This window comes from Tursiops truncatus, chromosome 9 (genome assembly GCF_011762595.2).
Source record: "Tursiops truncatus isolate mTurTru1 chromosome 9, mTurTru1.mat.Y, whole genome shotgun sequence".
Taxonomy (NCBI): domain Eukaryota; kingdom Metazoa; phylum Chordata; class Mammalia; order Artiodactyla; family Delphinidae; genus Tursiops; species Tursiops truncatus.
The window spans coordinates 45,465,687-45,482,562 of record NC_047042.1 but is presented as its reverse complement, the minus strand read 5'-3'; the positions used below and the strand labels follow the sequence as shown (position 1 = coordinate 45,482,562).

Below are 16,876 nucleotides of genomic sequence, written 5' to 3'. Positions count from 1 at the left end.
TGTTAATGAAATATTCTTTTATCTGGGGATGAATGCTCTTTGTAATATACAGATCAGGATCATAAGTGGATGAAACTTTACATTATTGAAGTAACAGCACTTGCTGGCTAGGATTTGTTTTTTGGATTGAACAAGAAAGAATGGCTCTAAAATGGACAAGCTTGTGAAATTTTGCCAAAAATTTTTTTATGTATAAATTCGTTTTAATGCTATTCTTGTTCAACCATTAGCTTCATGGCTTTAGCTTTATAAGTATATTTATTATGATAATGATTGATTGATAGATGTAGAATTCTGAGGTTATTATTTAATTTCCATTTGCATGGAATATCTTTTTCCATCCCCTCACTTTCAATCTGTAAGTGTCCCTGGATCTGAAGGTGGGTCTCTTGTAGACAGCATATATAAGGGTCTTGTTTTCATATCCAGCCAGTCTGTGTCTTTTGGTTGGAGCATTTAATCCATTTACATTTAAGGAAATTATTGATATGCATGTTCTTACTGCCATTTTATTAATTGTTTTGGATTTGTTTTTGTAGGTCTTTTTTCTTTTCCTCATTTTATTTATTTATTTATTGGCTGTGTTGGGTCTTTGTTGCTGTGTGTGGGCTTTCTCTAGTTGCAGTGACTGGGGGCTACCCTTCGTTACAGTGCATGGGCTTCTCATTGCAGTGACTTCTCTTGTTGCAGAGCACGGGCTCTAGGCTTCAGTAGTTGTGCCTTGCAGGCTCTACAGCACAGGCTCAGTAGTTGTGGCACATGGGCTCAGTTGCTCTGTGGCATGTCCCAGACTAGGGATCAAATCTGTGTGACCCCTGCTTTGGCAGGCAGATTCTTAACCACTTTGCCACCAGGGAAGGCCCTTTTTTTTCCCCCCTTCCTCTGTTGTGCTCTTCTCTAGTGTTGTGTTTGGATTGCTTTTTCTTTTTTGTGTGCATCGTAGTTTTGGTTTGCGGTTACCATGCGGTTTTGATTTAGTGGTCTATATATATATATATATATATGATTGTTTTAAGTTGCTGGTCTCAATTTCAAATGCATTTCCAATATCCTGCATTAGTAACTCTCTTCATGATTGCTGGTTTTGATATATTTGTGTGTGGATGATTTCCTGCCTTTACTGTATGTTTGCCTTTACTGGTGAGCTTTCCCATTCAGAATTTTTTTGTTTCTACTTGCAGCCTTTTCTTTTCAATCTGGAGAAGTTCCTTTAGCATTTGTTGTGAAGCTAGTTTGGTGGTGCTGAATTCTCTTAGCTTTTGCTTGTCTGTAAAGCTTTTGATTTCTCCATCCAATCTGAATGAGAGTTTTGCTGGCTGTTCTTGATTGTAGGTTTTTTCCTTTCATCACTTTAATTATATCATGCCACTCCCTCTGGCCTGCAGAGTTTCTGCTGAAAAATCAGCTGATTGTGATTTTGGAGTTTTTGCGTGAGGAGGTGAGCTCAAGTCCAGCAAGGTTATTATTTAAATACATTGTTATCCTGAAAATTTCATCACTTCTGCTTTAATAATACATATGATTATTCTTTTAAATGTCCCTTTTCCCTGAGTCATTGTTTATTTACAATGAAAGGTTAAAAAGAAGCTTTAGGATTCAGTATTATACATATTACCATTTGTCTACTAGATTTTACAATGTTTAATACATTTCTCTGGTGTTTGTTAATAACAGATGACCCCTTAATTTGTAGTTACTTTGAGAATCTCATTTATGGCCTAATTCATGGGGAGATAAAAACACTTTCATTATTTTTTTCTTACACTTAAGTCAATTTATACACTGAAAAGAAAAAGTGACTGGGATTATGAATTAAAAAAAATATTGTACACTAAAACAACTTGCATATATAATTATGTATGTGTACTTTGATTTTTTTAACACCTATATTGGAGTATAATTGCTTTACAATGATGTTAGTTTCTGCTTTATAACAAAGTGAATCAGTTATACATATACATATGTTCCCATATCTCTTCCCTCTTGCATCTCCCTCCCTCCCACCCTCCCTATCCCACCCCTCTAGGTGGTCACAAAGCACCGAGCTGATATCCCTGTGCTATGCGGCTGCTTCCCACTAGCTATCTATTTTACGTTTGGTAGTGTATATATGTCCATGCCACTCTCTCACTTTGTCCCAGCTTACCCTTCCCCATATCCTCAAGTTCATTCTCTAGTAGGTCTGTGTCTTTATTCCCATCTTACCTCTAGGTTCTTCATGACCTGTACTCTGAGATTCTTAATCATTTTTCAGATGCAATTGTGTTTATGTCAGCTTTTCAAAAAATTAATTCATATTTGCTCTGTTTTTCTGTCTTGTGCTTTCTCTGTGTATGGCTGCTGGGTCCCTCAGTCCTTTCTTCTATTCCTCTCTGATCAGTCTATAGACTGATCAGTGAGTCTTTTCCCATACATCAATCAGTAATTAGTCTTTACATTATAACAGGCTCCAGGAATAAAACAATGAATAAGATAAAGCTCTTGCCCTGAAGTTAGTCTTACCAGTGCATTCAGGAACCCTGTTTCAGCATGAACGAATACGTTACGTCCTCAAACTCTTTATAGTACTATCTTTTTCATCTTCTTGGTTAATAGAAACCTAACACCTGCGAGGACACTGCTTCTTTGTGTCTTGTGATGTAGGAGTTGGGGATCCTTTAGAACTCACTGGAACATAGAACCCCCATTACTGTGTCACCCTTACTTAAGAAATCTTTCATTTGTAGTATTTTCTTTTTGGTTATACATTTTCTTGTTCTTTGGTACCTGGCTCATACCTCTTCACCTCATGTCTTGCCATCATTTTGGTGACATTAGTACTAATCTATGTGGTTGACTTACCTAGTAGCCAGATGGTTCTTTGATGGTTCATTATTCACTTTCACTAATCCAACCACCCATTTTCTTGGCTACACTTAAACCTGCTTTATTCAAAACTGAATAAAGCTCCAATTCTGAAATTATGAATTACTACATTCCGTGCTTTTGTCATTGCATCTTAATATGATGAGTTTTTTACTCCTGCACCTGGGCATTCTTTCAACAAATACCAAAGAACCTTAATATGCCAGGCATCATTTTAGAGACTAGGATACAGCAGTTATCAAAGACAAAATGTCTATCCCTATGGAATTTACATTCTAAAAGAGGGAAACAAAATACATAAATAAAATAGGTAGGGTGGTTAGAACTATGAAGAAGTAAAGCAAGGATAGGGGATAGAGCTGTGGTTCCCAAAATATGAACTGAGATGCCCCAGGGCACCACAGAGAACCACAGCGGTGCTGCAGGATATTTCAAATTTTTCAGGAAATCACAGCCATATTTTCTGGACACCACACAGTTACTAGTTTGAGGTATTTCAGTTTCACTGTTGTATTGCAACATTCTTTTGGATGACATATCTTTGTAAACCTGGGCTTTAGCAATTGCTTTGAGAAAAGCAAATACCACACAAAAATTAGTGACAGAAAATTTCCAGTATGATTACAGTGTTTGAGAAGCTGTGTAGTGTCCAGTAGGTGCTAAATTGTTTGTTAGTACTTAAATACCTACTGAGTTGTTTGAACTATGTAGTAAAACTGTTGTGGGGTTTTGTTTTGTTTTGTTTGCTGTAGGTGTGCTGTGTAAATACTGAGACACTAAGAGTGTGGGAACTGATGAAATCAGCAGCATGTCAGAGAGTGGTCTGTAACTGTGAACTCATTAGTCTTTTGACCACTCAGTTTGTTCAGTATCATTCCTTTACTGCCTTCATTTCCATCCCAATCTCCCCTAGTTTCTGTGATCTTTCACTTCATCCAGCCATTGAGCGATACCCTCAATGTCACTGTCTCCTTTCCTTTTACCTCATCTGCTGCTCTCACCAAGGTAACCACTCACTCGCCAAAATTAATAGGGTATTAATCAGTATAAGATGGATATGTTAGGGACTTCCCTGGTGGTGCAGTGGTTAAGAATCCGCCTGCCAATGCAGGGGACACGGGTTCGAGCCCTGGTCCAGGAAGGTCCCACATGCTGCAGAGCAACTAAACCCGTGTGTCACAAATACTGAGCCTGCGCTCCAGAGCCCACAAGCCACAACTACTGAGCCTGCGCGCCACAACTAGAGAAAGCCTGCATGCAGCAAAGAAGACCCACTGCAGCCAAAAATAAATAAAAAATAAAAAAAAAGATTGATATGTTATCCTGTGAGGCTTGATAGTATTATTTACTCTCTCCTGCTTTTAACTCACTCCTGCTTGGTTTGTATACTGCCTAACTCTCCTTTAGGTTATTTTTTTTCTCGTTTTTAAAAAAGTGATGTTCTGTGGGATTTCGTCTTTAGGACTCCTACTTTACATATCCATTGCTTCAGATATTAGCTATACTCTTAAATCTATAACACCAACCTAAATCTCATTTCTTCAGATTTGTGTTTAAAATTCTGTTCGTCATTTTCCAACTCATATTTAAAATTACTTTTCTTCCCTCCTCAGGGAATGAATGATACTAACATATACTCAGTCCAGAATTCTGTAATTTAGCCTAGATTTTCACAATTTTCCTGGAGGCCTCCCTCTCATTATTCCATTCTGACAACTCCATGTGGTGGACTGCAAAATAGCCATAGTTCTCTATCGCTCCTAGTACCCATGCCCATTGCAGTGTGACTTTGCAGTTCCTCCCGTCAGGAATTCCATCATTAGAATTCCACAGACCTGGAACTGGCCTTGTTTCTTGATTTGCTAAAAAGAATGTGGGTAATGACAGTATGCCAACTCAGGCTCTAGGCCTCAGAGCCTTGTACACTTCCACCTACACTACTGGAAACCTACCTGGCTACCATGTGAACAAACTTGGTCTTGTGGAGAACGTGGAGCAGCGGTGAAGCCATCCTAGACCAGCCAGCTCTCAGCCAACTGCAGTTACATGAATAAGCCCAGCCAGGCCCAGAAGGACTGCCCAGCTGATCCCAGCCCAAATTGCCAATTGTAAGTTAAATAAATGGTAGTCCTTTTAAGTCACTATATGTTTTATAAATGGTAGTCCTTTTAAGTCACTATATGTTTTGTGGTGGTTTGTGATATAGTTAAAACTGATACACTCTACTGCTTTACTATTTCAGAATCATGACCTTTTCTCTACCTAGTCTGATATTTCAGACTTAGAATTTTTTTCTTTTTCTGTAGTAAGTTATATATGGCTTCCTTGTCTTTGGCATACTCCTTTATATATTATTCTCCATTTGGCTGTAAACATCGCCTTATTGACATGCAAATCTGATCTAGAGCTGGTTCAGTTATCAACTTACCCTTGGTGGTGGTGGTTGAGGGGGATCTAGTACAGTTTGTAGAAACTGGCAGTGTGTATTGAGAACTTTAAAAATTATCATACCTCTTGGACCCATTAACTCTATTTCTAGAATTCTGTCCTAAGGGGGGAAAAATTAGAAATGTGGACAAAGTTTTTGATATAAACATATTAGAATTGGTGTTTAAAAGAGTCAAAATTTGAGAACAAAACTTCCTCAAACATCAGAAAGGTTAAGCGAGTTGTGATAACATGTACAGTCAAACAATTTAAATTTAGATTTACAAAGGGTTTCTAAGGACATGGGAAATTACTTGATATTGATAAGCACGAAAAGGATGCTACGAAATAGACAACATTTCACAAAGACGTTAGATTTCCTTTTCAGTAATGTGGCAGACTTCGTTAACCTGAGCATTTCTCCTCATGAAAATGAAAACTTTTAGGTAGAATATAAAAGCATTTTTGAGAAGCATGTAGAGTTGGCAGTGTTCTAAGAGATTAAGTAACAAGGCCAATATCTAGGTGAAACTGCTGAAGCCTCTTTGGCTCCAAGGGTGAATTTCAGCTTTGGTTTTGATAGTCCTTTGGAACAGTAGGCAGAGGACAAAGCATACAGGCCTCCAGAGGTGGAGAAAACCAGCCGCTAAGGACTGCACCATCAGGGTAAGAGTGAGCCGGAAGCAAACCTGCTCCAGTGTTTGTGCAAAGTGAAGTAACCCCAAATTCAAGTTATCTGGGTGCTAAAACAGACAAAACTTGAGCTATGAATTTAGGGGCCCCAGAATGAATGCCTGGCAGATGTAAACAAATCTTTGGAGGATACTAGACAGTTTTCCTAGGAAATGAATGCCTTAAGTTTAAATAAAGTCCGTAAGGAAGGCTAGCATCATGAATGAAAGGCAGCAAAGATACAAGAAAATAACTTTGGAATTAGCACATGTATAAGATAAAACATCTATGTTTATATGTTTAAAAAATAAAAAGTTTTAAAATATCTACAGGAAACAAGGCATTATAAAAACTGACCTAGAATATTTAAAAAAGAACCAAATAGAAATTCTGGGAATGGAAAATAGACGAATTAAAATTACAAATAAGCCAATGTGGAGGTTTAACACAAGATTAGATGGGCCTGAAAAGAGAATCAATGAGTACAAAATAGAAGAAATGATCCAGAATGTAACACAGAAGAGAAACTTAAAAATATCAGAGTGGAGAAATCCAAAGGGTCTAATGTATAGCGAATAATAGTCTCAAATAGATGATGGGGCACAAGCAATATTTGAAGAAATCATTGCTGAGAATTTTGAAATCAATGAAAAATACCAGTCCACAGATTTATCCCAAGTGGGATAAATATGAAATCCTCACTTAGATAAACTGCAGTGAAACAGTGGAGTGCTGAAGACAAAAACTTGTAAAAGCAGCGAAAACAGAAGTTGCAGATAACCTTCAGAGCTACGTCAGCTAGACTTTTCTTTAGCTGATTTGGAAGCCAGAACCCAGTTGGATAACTGTGATGCGTGAGCAAAAAATAACTTTCAACTTAAAATTCTATACTTAGCAAATGTATTTCAAGAATGACGGTGGAATAAAGACAGTTTCAGACAACGAAGCATGAGCACAGTTGCCACCTGCAGGTTCTTACTAAAGGAAATTCTAAAGGATGTGCTTTGTATAGTAGAAAGTTGATGAAAGAAGGAATAAAGGACCAAGATTGTTGTAAATATAGATTAATCTAAAGGAACATTTACCATATGGAACAATAATGATGTTTCCTGGGGTTAAGAAATGAGGGATTTAGAAAACAATAATATGTAAGTTGGTAGGGTAGTGATTGGAATAAGTACTCTAAGTTTGGATGGACTGAGAAGAGAATAAAAGTACTGATTAACTAAGTGGAAATGTGATTTCTAGTGTGTAACTCATTTCTGTATAACATGTTAGTGGTTGTTACATAGAAATGAGTATATAACTTCCAAGCTAGTAGAGGGGAAAAATGAAATAGGAAAAAACAATCATTATAAAATAAGGAAAGAGAAAAGACATAGAAGAGGAGCTAAGTAGAGAGATAAAAATTGAGAAATATAACTCAAAATGTCAGTAATTATCTTAAATGTAAATGGACTGTTATCCAGTTAAGGGCAGATTGTTAAACTGGTTAAAAAATGAAACCAATTATATGCTATGGTAAGAGACCACATCTAAAGCATAAAATACAGAACGTTTGAAAGTAAAATGATGGTAAAAGTTACACCAACCGGAAATAAGCTGATGTAGATATATACATATTTGAAAAAAGTTGCTTAAGGCAGAGAGATTGCTAAGGAAAGTAACTTCATAAAATGAAAGGTTCAATTTACTAGGAGGATCATTTTAAATTGGTATTTACCTGGGAAGTAAGTGATTAAACAGCCCCATATTCTAGGAAGCTAACAGTTCCAAATAACCCATGAATTAATCAAGAAATCCTAATGGATCCTAGAATATAAGTGAAACTGAGCACTAGTGGAATACTTAATAAAATATGTGGGTTGTAGCTAAAGCAGTAGTTGAAGGAAATTAATAGCCTTAAATGTGTCTAGCAGAAGGAAAGAACGAAAAAAAAGGCTGAATATTGAGAGAAGCATCTAACTTAATAAATTAGAAAAACAGCATAAAATAATCTCAAAGGAAAGAAGAAAATCAAGATAAGGGCAGAAAATTTTTTAAAAAATCAAAAGTTCATTCTTTGAAAAAAGACAACAGTGACAAGTCTCTGGTGAAGTTAAGAAAAAAAGCGGGCACAAATAATATCAGGAGTGCATAAGAGGACATAACTATTTCTGTGATTTTTAAATATGATATGAGCAACAAAAAAACCAATAAATTTGTATCATGTAGAAGAAATGGACACATTTTTAGAAATATATAGCTTACCAAAATAGAAGAATGGTTTTACAGTTTAATTAATAAATATTCCTAGAAAGGAAATTCTAGACCTAAATAACTTCTTTCATGAGTACTGCCAAGTATTCAATAAATAAATAATTCCGAACTTAAGCCCTTACAGAGAACAGAGAAAGAGGGTTGCTCCCTAACTAATTTTATATCAGACTGGCAAATTCCTGATAGCAAATGATAAAATGGAAAATTACATGCCAATTTCACTTACGAACATAGTTGCAAAACCCTAAACTAAGTATTCATCATGACCTTGTCAGGTTTATCCCAGGAGTCCAAAGTTGTTAGAAAATCAATTACTATGATCTGCCACATAATCAAATTAAAGGAGATTTACTCATGATCATCTCATTAGATGTAGAAAAAGCATTTGCTTAACATTCAACATCAATTCATGACAGAAATTCTCTTAACAAAGTAGGTATAAAGGTTACTTCATCAGTCTGATTACATGGTTTCTACCAAACATCGGCAGCAAACATGATGAAGAATCCTTGAAAGCTTTCTCCTTGAGGCTGGGGAAAAGACAAGAATGTCTGTCATCACTGCTCTTCAAGTCAAAACTCTTAGTCTCATAATATTATCATATATGTAGAAAATCTAAGGGAATCTATAAATCATTAGAATGAATAAGAGAATTTAGCAAGTTTGTTAGATGCAAAAATTTCTATCTGAAAGTCAATTGCATTCCTATATAGCAAGAAACAACATGAAAATTTATGAAAGTATCCTTAAAATAATATCAAGTATTAAATACTTAGAAAGCAGTTTCACAAAAGATATTCAAAACTCTCTGGAGAAAATTGTGAAATTTTACTTAAAGACACTAAAAGAAGACTTAAATGAAGTTGTACTCTATGCTCAAAGATTTAAAGATTGAATATTGTAAATATCTTAAGTATCCCCAAATGGTTTGTAGTTTCATTGCGATTTTCATCAAAATTCCAGATGATCTTTTTCTAATTGACAAGCATATTTTAGAATTTATATGGATATGCAAAGACCAAGAATAGCCAAGGCACACTCTAAGAAGAACAATGTAATAGGATTTACCCTGCCTGTGAGATAGCCAAACATAACTGAGACAGGCTGGGACCTGGGACCCTTTGCTGCAGTGCTTGCACCTGGACAAATGTCTCCTCAAGCAGCAGAATACAAAGAAACTACAAGGGACTGAAAAGTAACTGTGTGCATGTACATTTGGGGCAAATTATGAAAAACAAGAAACAAAAAAGACCAAAACCCAACTGCCACTTCTGAGGTGCTGGGAGCAAAAGCAGGCTACTGCACATGATCCCAGCACCACCAAAGGGGTGGGCAGGCCACCCAAGCCGCCCCTCCTGCCCGACCCCCGGAACTGCCCCTACCCTAACCCCATCTAAGGAACAGCTCGCCCACACCCTAGAGAGCTAGCAAGGGAACCAGTTGCTTGCTTTCACTCCCTTGTGCTGCAGTACGAGTCCCAATAAAGCCTTGCCTGAATTTCTTGTCTGGCCTCTTACTAATTTCTATTGATTAAAGATTCGAAGAACTCCGGTCAGTAACATAACTATAGTTATTAAGACAGTGTAGCATTTAATTATATGGAGGTTTGGTTTATGGTGATGGTGGTACTGCCGTTGCCATAATGGTGGTGGAGAAAGGACTCCCTTTCAATAAATGGTTCTGGGACAATTGAGTATTTTTGTGGGGGGGGGGAAACTTTTTTTGGTGCCGAGAATTGGCTGTACGTTTCTTAATTAAAGGCAAAATTACAACACTGTAAGAATATAATACAGAGCATATCTTCAAAATGTTGGGGTGGTAGAGGATTTATAAAATAAGACAGAACCAGTTCTAACTGTAAAGGAAAAAAATAAATCTGAATATATTAACGTGTTACTTTTTTTCATTAAAAGGAGTAAAGCGTGCAAATGCAAGACTCAGAGTGTGAAGAAATGGTTGCACCCCGTATAGTGGCCAAAGAAATAGTATTCAGAACATCTAAGGAATTCCTACATATCAATGAGAAAGATGTAAAATCCAATAGAAAATAGGCAAAAAACTTAAACAAGAAATTCACGAATAGGAAACCCACATGATAAGTAAACAAAAAATACCCTTTGCCTCATCTGTAACAGAGGAATGCAAATGCAAATCACAATGATATTGTATTACACAACCTCCAGATTAAAATAAGGAATTTGACGAATAACAAGTGTTGTAAAAGATAGGAAATAATGAAAACTCTCATCCTACTTGTGGGAGTATAAATTAGTATAACCTCTTTGGAAAACATTTTAACATTCTCTTACAAATTTGAAGATGTTTATAGCCTATACATACTATTACATTATAATGTGGTGGTTGATTACAGACTCTGCTGCCAACTATATGGATTTGAAGCCCATCTTTCTAGTTCTGTGATCTCGAGCATATGACTTTATACATAAAAAGAGTAAGATTTTGTCCTCCTACCCTGCCTCCAAGAATCAATTTTTGCCCTTGTGGGGATTAAATGAGTTAATGCTCAGAACAGTTCCTGGAAACTAAACACTATAAAGTGTTTGCTGAACTGCTCAGAACAGTTACTGGAAAATAAACACTATAAAATGTTTGCTATCATTGTTATTTGCTAGTACTGTTGTTATTAATATTACTTTACCACCGACAAAATCACTCCTTCATATGTACACTTGTGGAGGATTAGGATACTATACAAGAATGTTCATGTAAGAATGATTTTAGCAGCTGCCAACTGGAAACAAACCTAATGTCCTTCCACAGTAGAATGGATAAAAAGTTATGGTATAGTCATATAACAATGAAACAATGAACTCTAGCTTCTCATAATACTAACTGAAAGAAGTCAAATACAAATGAATACATATGGTATGAATCCATTTGTACAAAGTTCAAAAGCAGCCAGAATGAAACAAAATTGTAAGAGACGCAGATATTAGTGGTAAAATTGTAAGGAAATAACAGTCATAAAAATTGGAAGGATGGTTATTTCCATGGGAGTGAACAAGGTTGTGACTGGTAATGGACATATGAGGGTTTTCTGCGGTCCTGGGTGGCTATGTTTTATATTTTGACTGGGTGATGTTTATGTGAATGTTTATCATTATTATTCAATTATACATGTATATTTTAATACATTCTTCTGTATATCTGGTATACCTCATTGAGTTTCATTTTTTAAACTAGTAAAAACTTTGGGAGTGGGAAAGATAGCTGTTGTTTAAACTAACAGCAAAGGAAAGAGAAATAATAAAATAAAAATCTCTAAATAGACTGTCTGAAAGGCTTTTGGAGACACTTGCTTAAGATCATAGGAAGAAAAAGATATCAACAACCTCTTGCCCTGCCCCACACACGGCATATTGGGACTTATTTAAAGAGCATTTTACCATTGTGTATGATGTTGTATCTTTAAAGATACAGATTACTGGGTGCCCACTCTGAAGATTCTATATGGGATAGGGCCTGGGCACTTAAGAGGGTTAGACAGTTTTTAAAAGCTCTCTAGGAAATTTTGACGAATTTCTGAGATTGTTTTTAGTAAAGCAGTAGAACTCAAACAACAGCCACCCATGATTAAATAAAACAGGAAAATAATTATTTTGTTTCAATTAAGGATCAACAACAAGTTTTCTCTCTTTTTAATTAGCTCGCCTCTTTCTTTTAGCCTAAACAAACTCTCCACAATTTTGATGTATTCATAGCACTTTATGAACTTGGTCAGTATGGTAATGTAAGAACATACCTGTTTGCGAGGGAAAATAAAGGTAATGTTACTTTTGTGTCTGCCCTTGTTGCTTTAATTCATCTTTTATAAAGGTCTTTGCTTTCTAGCCCTTGGCACCAAGTTAGTTGATGTGTTTCAAATAAACTTGGCTTTGCAGTGAACAATACTTGAGGGCTTTGCAGTGAACAATACTTGAGGGTTGTTTGCATTTTCTCTTGGTTTCTAATTTTGTTCTTTTGGTAAGAGACCTGATAGAGAAAGGACTAGAGGATCTTTGTAATGTCAATTAGATTCATATAAAATTACTGAATTTGAAGATGGTAAGTTTATCTAGCCTAATCTCATTTTTCATCTTTTCATTTTCAGAATTTATTTGATTAAGAAATTCATTTTGACACTCAAGATTAGTGAATTTGAAACACTAATTCACTTATTCCAACTAGTTTTGTGTTCTGGATATCTCTTAAGTTTGACAGAAACATGTAGAAATGCTGGGTTCAATTGGCAATTATTATGTGCTTTAATGTATCATTTTTGTACAAATTGTAAGATTAACTGGTTCTATTTTAACAAAGAAATAAGAGTTCAAAGCTAGATACCTGACATAGTACACCCTCTTCAGGGTTTCAAAACATCTTTGTGCAAAAGCTGGTAAGAGGTGAATAGGGAATAATTGTTGCTAAGCAACTTCAAAAGAATATCTGCATAGTAACAACATATCTATTGAATACTGCCACTCACCCTAGATGACTGAAACGGTACCAAGCACCAGGATAGTAAAGAATAGTAAAATTTTAAATTTAAAATATATATCATAATGAACTTAGAAGACAAGCTCACTCAAAAGCAATTTGACTTTAAAATATGATTAAACAAAAAGATTGTGGTAGATACATTTGAAGGAACTGGATTTGAATTAGTATTTTAAACCAACTTTTCTAAAGTAGGGAGCAGATGTGAGTTTTATCTCAAAGCTTAGGTTTATGAAACATGTGAGCGACACCTTGTGCCTTCTAGAGCCTAAGAGACACCTCACATCATTTAACTCCGATGCCCCAATCTTCCTATAGAGAATACAACTTTCCTAGGGCAGGAATTTTGTCTTGTTCACTGATGCTTTGTTACTACTTAGAACAGTGCTGCCCACATTGCAAGAACTCAGTAACTATTTGTTGAATAAAATATCTAAAAATAGTGTACGAGGGTCCATTCTGGAGACAGAAACTACCATTAATTTGAATATGAAAAGTTTAAAATTAGAAAAGAATTAAATATAATAGGGAAGTAACTCTAAAGATGTAAAGGGACCTCTAGAGAATAGCCTAGGGCTGAGGGAGGGTACCCAAGGAAGGACAAAGTTGGAATGAAGCACCCTCCCCGAGGCTGGGATTCTGAGCTCACTGGAGAAGGTGTGGTTGCAGCCCACACAATAGCAGAGATGCTTGCTGTGTTACCCAGGCTCTAGAGCTAGTCTGTATTTTCCAGGCAAGCAGGAAATTACCCTCCGGCAGGTATGCTGAGGCAGGCTGGCTGGCAGGCAGGCTTGCAGAGGAAGTTGGGGTAGTGGGACCCTGCTCACTGGCAGGACAGTGCGCAGCCTGGGGTGTGCAGTGTGCATGTCTGGAGGGCCTTGGAAAACAGCTCAGGGAGTGCCGGCAGGCTGAGGCTGGCGGCAGGCACGCAGAGCGAGCTGGGGCATCAGAAGCCTATCTGTGGGCAGAGTGCCACAAGGCCTGGGATGCTCTGTATCCATGTTAGGAGGGCCGTGTGAAGTGATCACCGGTTCAGGCCAGGCTACATACAGCTGGAGCAGAGTACCACTGGCTATCCCAACACACGTGCCACTGACAGCCACACAGCAGGAGCGAGAAGCAAAAATGGCAGCATACCATACTCTGGGAGAGAAATCCCATCTCCTGCAAAAACCCTCCATTGATAAAGCTTAACACTGTGCTCACTGCAAAGGAGAAATATTTAAATCTCCAGGATCACAGAGCCAGTAATGCAGGCTGACTTTGGAGAGGAGCCTAAATAAACTGATATCTAGCACAGATAGCTCACAGAGAAGGCTTATTAATATACCAGGCATTGGGATGTATAAGGATTTTCTCATTTAAACGTCAACTTCCCTATGATTGGGGTTGCTATGACTTTCACCATTTCATCCATGAATAATCTGAAGCTTAGGAGTGAGGTAACTTGCTGGAGGCCAAACAGCTGCTCAATGCAAGGTGCTGGGATCAGCTCTTTTAGTTTGCCTGTCACCTGTGCCTTTAACCATTACACCATTATACTCCTCAAAGGAAAATATAATTGAATTGGTCAAGGTAATAGATTGGTCCCCTGTTGGGTCAGCACCTGTATGTCATGTCCTATCAAGTGGCCCTTTAGACGTGGCTTTGCAGTAGTCTAACTCACTCAGAGGTCTCGTGTTGCCCACAGGGTCTCAGCATTCCTTTGGCACCTCTGCATCAGTTCCTCAGAGACGAGCGCCCCACACTGCCCACCTAGGAGTCATGCCAATGAACAAGGCGGTCTCCGCTAGAATCCCCTATGCAGGGAGACACTGGCATGGCAGTGAACGCTAGACGACAGCGTAGCAATTATCCCAAAAGGAGGAGATTGTGAAGCTCCTTTCTGAAGTCCTTAAGTCCCACAAATGGGCCCTAAATCTGAACAGAGCTGATAGTACCTTTCAAATTCAGAAATGGAGAGAACTACAACTGTTTACTCCAAAACCACACCAAACATACCTCACATTGTGTTTTAGGGTTTTGACCTTAGACCTCTTCTCACTCCCTTCTCCCCCTGGACACTCCATCAACTTCTTTTGCTCTCTTACCAGGCATTTTCATGACTCCCAGATCTCTATCTCCAGGTCAAATCTACTTGTCGTGAGTTCCATATCTCTGAAGCCAGCCACTCCTAGATGTCCTAAGACCCAAAGACCACAGTTCACAACCGAATTGATGTGACTGCCCTAAACCTGATTACCCTTCAGTGTTTGGGCTTCTTTTTCTGAATTGAATCACCAGCTGTCATTACATGAGGCTGTGTATCACCCTTGATGGCTTCCTGTCTCACCTCCATGTGAAATAAATTCCTTTCCCTCCTTCCTACCTTTAACCAATTCATCACCAATTCCTGTTGATTCTAATAGTATTCGATATTTAATAGCTCTTACATTTACTCAGTTTTTTCTGTCAACACTTTCGCTTCTTCAGTTCAAGCCAGCAGCTCGTCTGGATTTCTGCCACACCTTCTTAGCCACCTCTAGTATTGACCCCTCCAACCTATTCTGCTGAATTCAGCTAGGATAATACAATTTGAATTTGAGAAAAATTATGCCACTTTCCTGCTTGAAAAACCCTTCAACCATCTTGTTGAGGGTAAGTCCAAACTTCTTACCAGGTGTATTGTACGACGCTTTATGATCCAGTCTGTGTGTGTCTTTTGAATCGAGTGCCACTCAGGAGATAGAAACCATACCAGGCACTTCCACTGAGATAATTTAATATAAAGAATTGTTAACTAGTTATTGAAGAACTGATAAAGCAAAGAGAGAACACTAAGATATCAAAGAGAGAGATTCCAGAAAGCAGCTATCAATTCTAGGGCTGGGAGAATAAAGGGAGAGGTTGAAATTATTAAGCTTCAGAAGCTTCGAGATGGTGATTTGAGCAGCTGAAGCTCAGACCTCTGAGGAGAGCGTAGGGGACAGCTAGTGGTCGCGTCTCTGAGATGGTCTGATGAGGCCAGTTTGCAAATGGCAGAGAATGAGCTGCCACTTCTAAAGGGAAGTGAGGCTGGGCTGACCCTGAGAGAAGTGAAGAGCAAATAAGCAGCACGCAGTAACAGGAGGGAGCAAGCCTCTTCCTCCCCCGCCTGTCCAGTAGTTTTTCTCTAGCGCCCCCTATTGGCAGAGCCTAACAAAGCCTTGCGGCAGAGCAGAGATGTGATTTGCAGAGGGGCAGCCCCAACCTCACAAAGCAGACGGTGGGTTTGAAGCTGAGAGATCATAACCTAATCACTGACAGACTCCTCCCTTTGGCTGCTCAGCACACAAACACATCACTTCTATGCCTATTTGTCTTCTAAACAATGACAAAAACAACTCTATGTTTTTATGCAGAAATGCAACTATCCTTTGTTCAAATAAAGATATTCTCACCCTTTTCTCAAAATGAGGGGCCCAAAGTCTCAACCATAAATGAATCCACCTTCATTAGCAGTCACGCTATGTACCTCTGGGCCATAATAATTCCCCCAATTCAGTCACAGTTCTATCTGAATATTTGGTCACCTAGAGACTAAATGGTAAACATATATAAAATAGTACGTGGAAGGATGTGAAAGAAAAATAAATTTGTATTTACAAATACACACAAATACACCCATTCATACAAAATGCAAAGAAGAAATAATATATAGCCATTTAGTCATTGTTTCTACAGCTATTCACAGGGATATGTTTATAACTTCCTTCTTCCACTACCCATCTCATGTTTCCTTGCCTCTCAGCCATAACTTCAGAAGGTCAAGGTTTTGTGCCTGGTGGGATGTTCTAAACCTTCATTCCTGAAGGGTCAGAATCTTCAGTGGACCTGCTATTTTTGTGGTTGGGGGGGGGGGCGGAGAAATTTCTGCATTCCACGTAATTCTCCCTGCTCTAATGTAGCGCAGCAACCCAACTTCCTTTTAGTCATCAGGATCACTCATCTCAGCAGTAGATTAAGCCCATCTTTACCTATAAGATCAGTAGCATGAGGACCTAGGTGTCAGTCTTAACTTCTAATTCAATAGAACCACCATTGTGTGCAGTGATGGAAACATTGCTCCTTTCTAAACTGGCAAAGTCCAAGGTTGTGGGAACAGGAATCAAAAATTCTGCACTTGGATTATTAATAG

General features: G+C 37.9%; 1 long non-coding RNA gene across 2 annotated transcripts in view; it reads right to left on the bottom strand.

Annotated features, from left to right (window-relative positions):
- The window catches only part of LOC117313588 (uncharacterized), a 214,008-nt gene that overhangs the window by 29,685 nt on the left and 167,447 nt on the right, over nt 1-16,876 (bottom strand). The window lies entirely within an intron of this gene.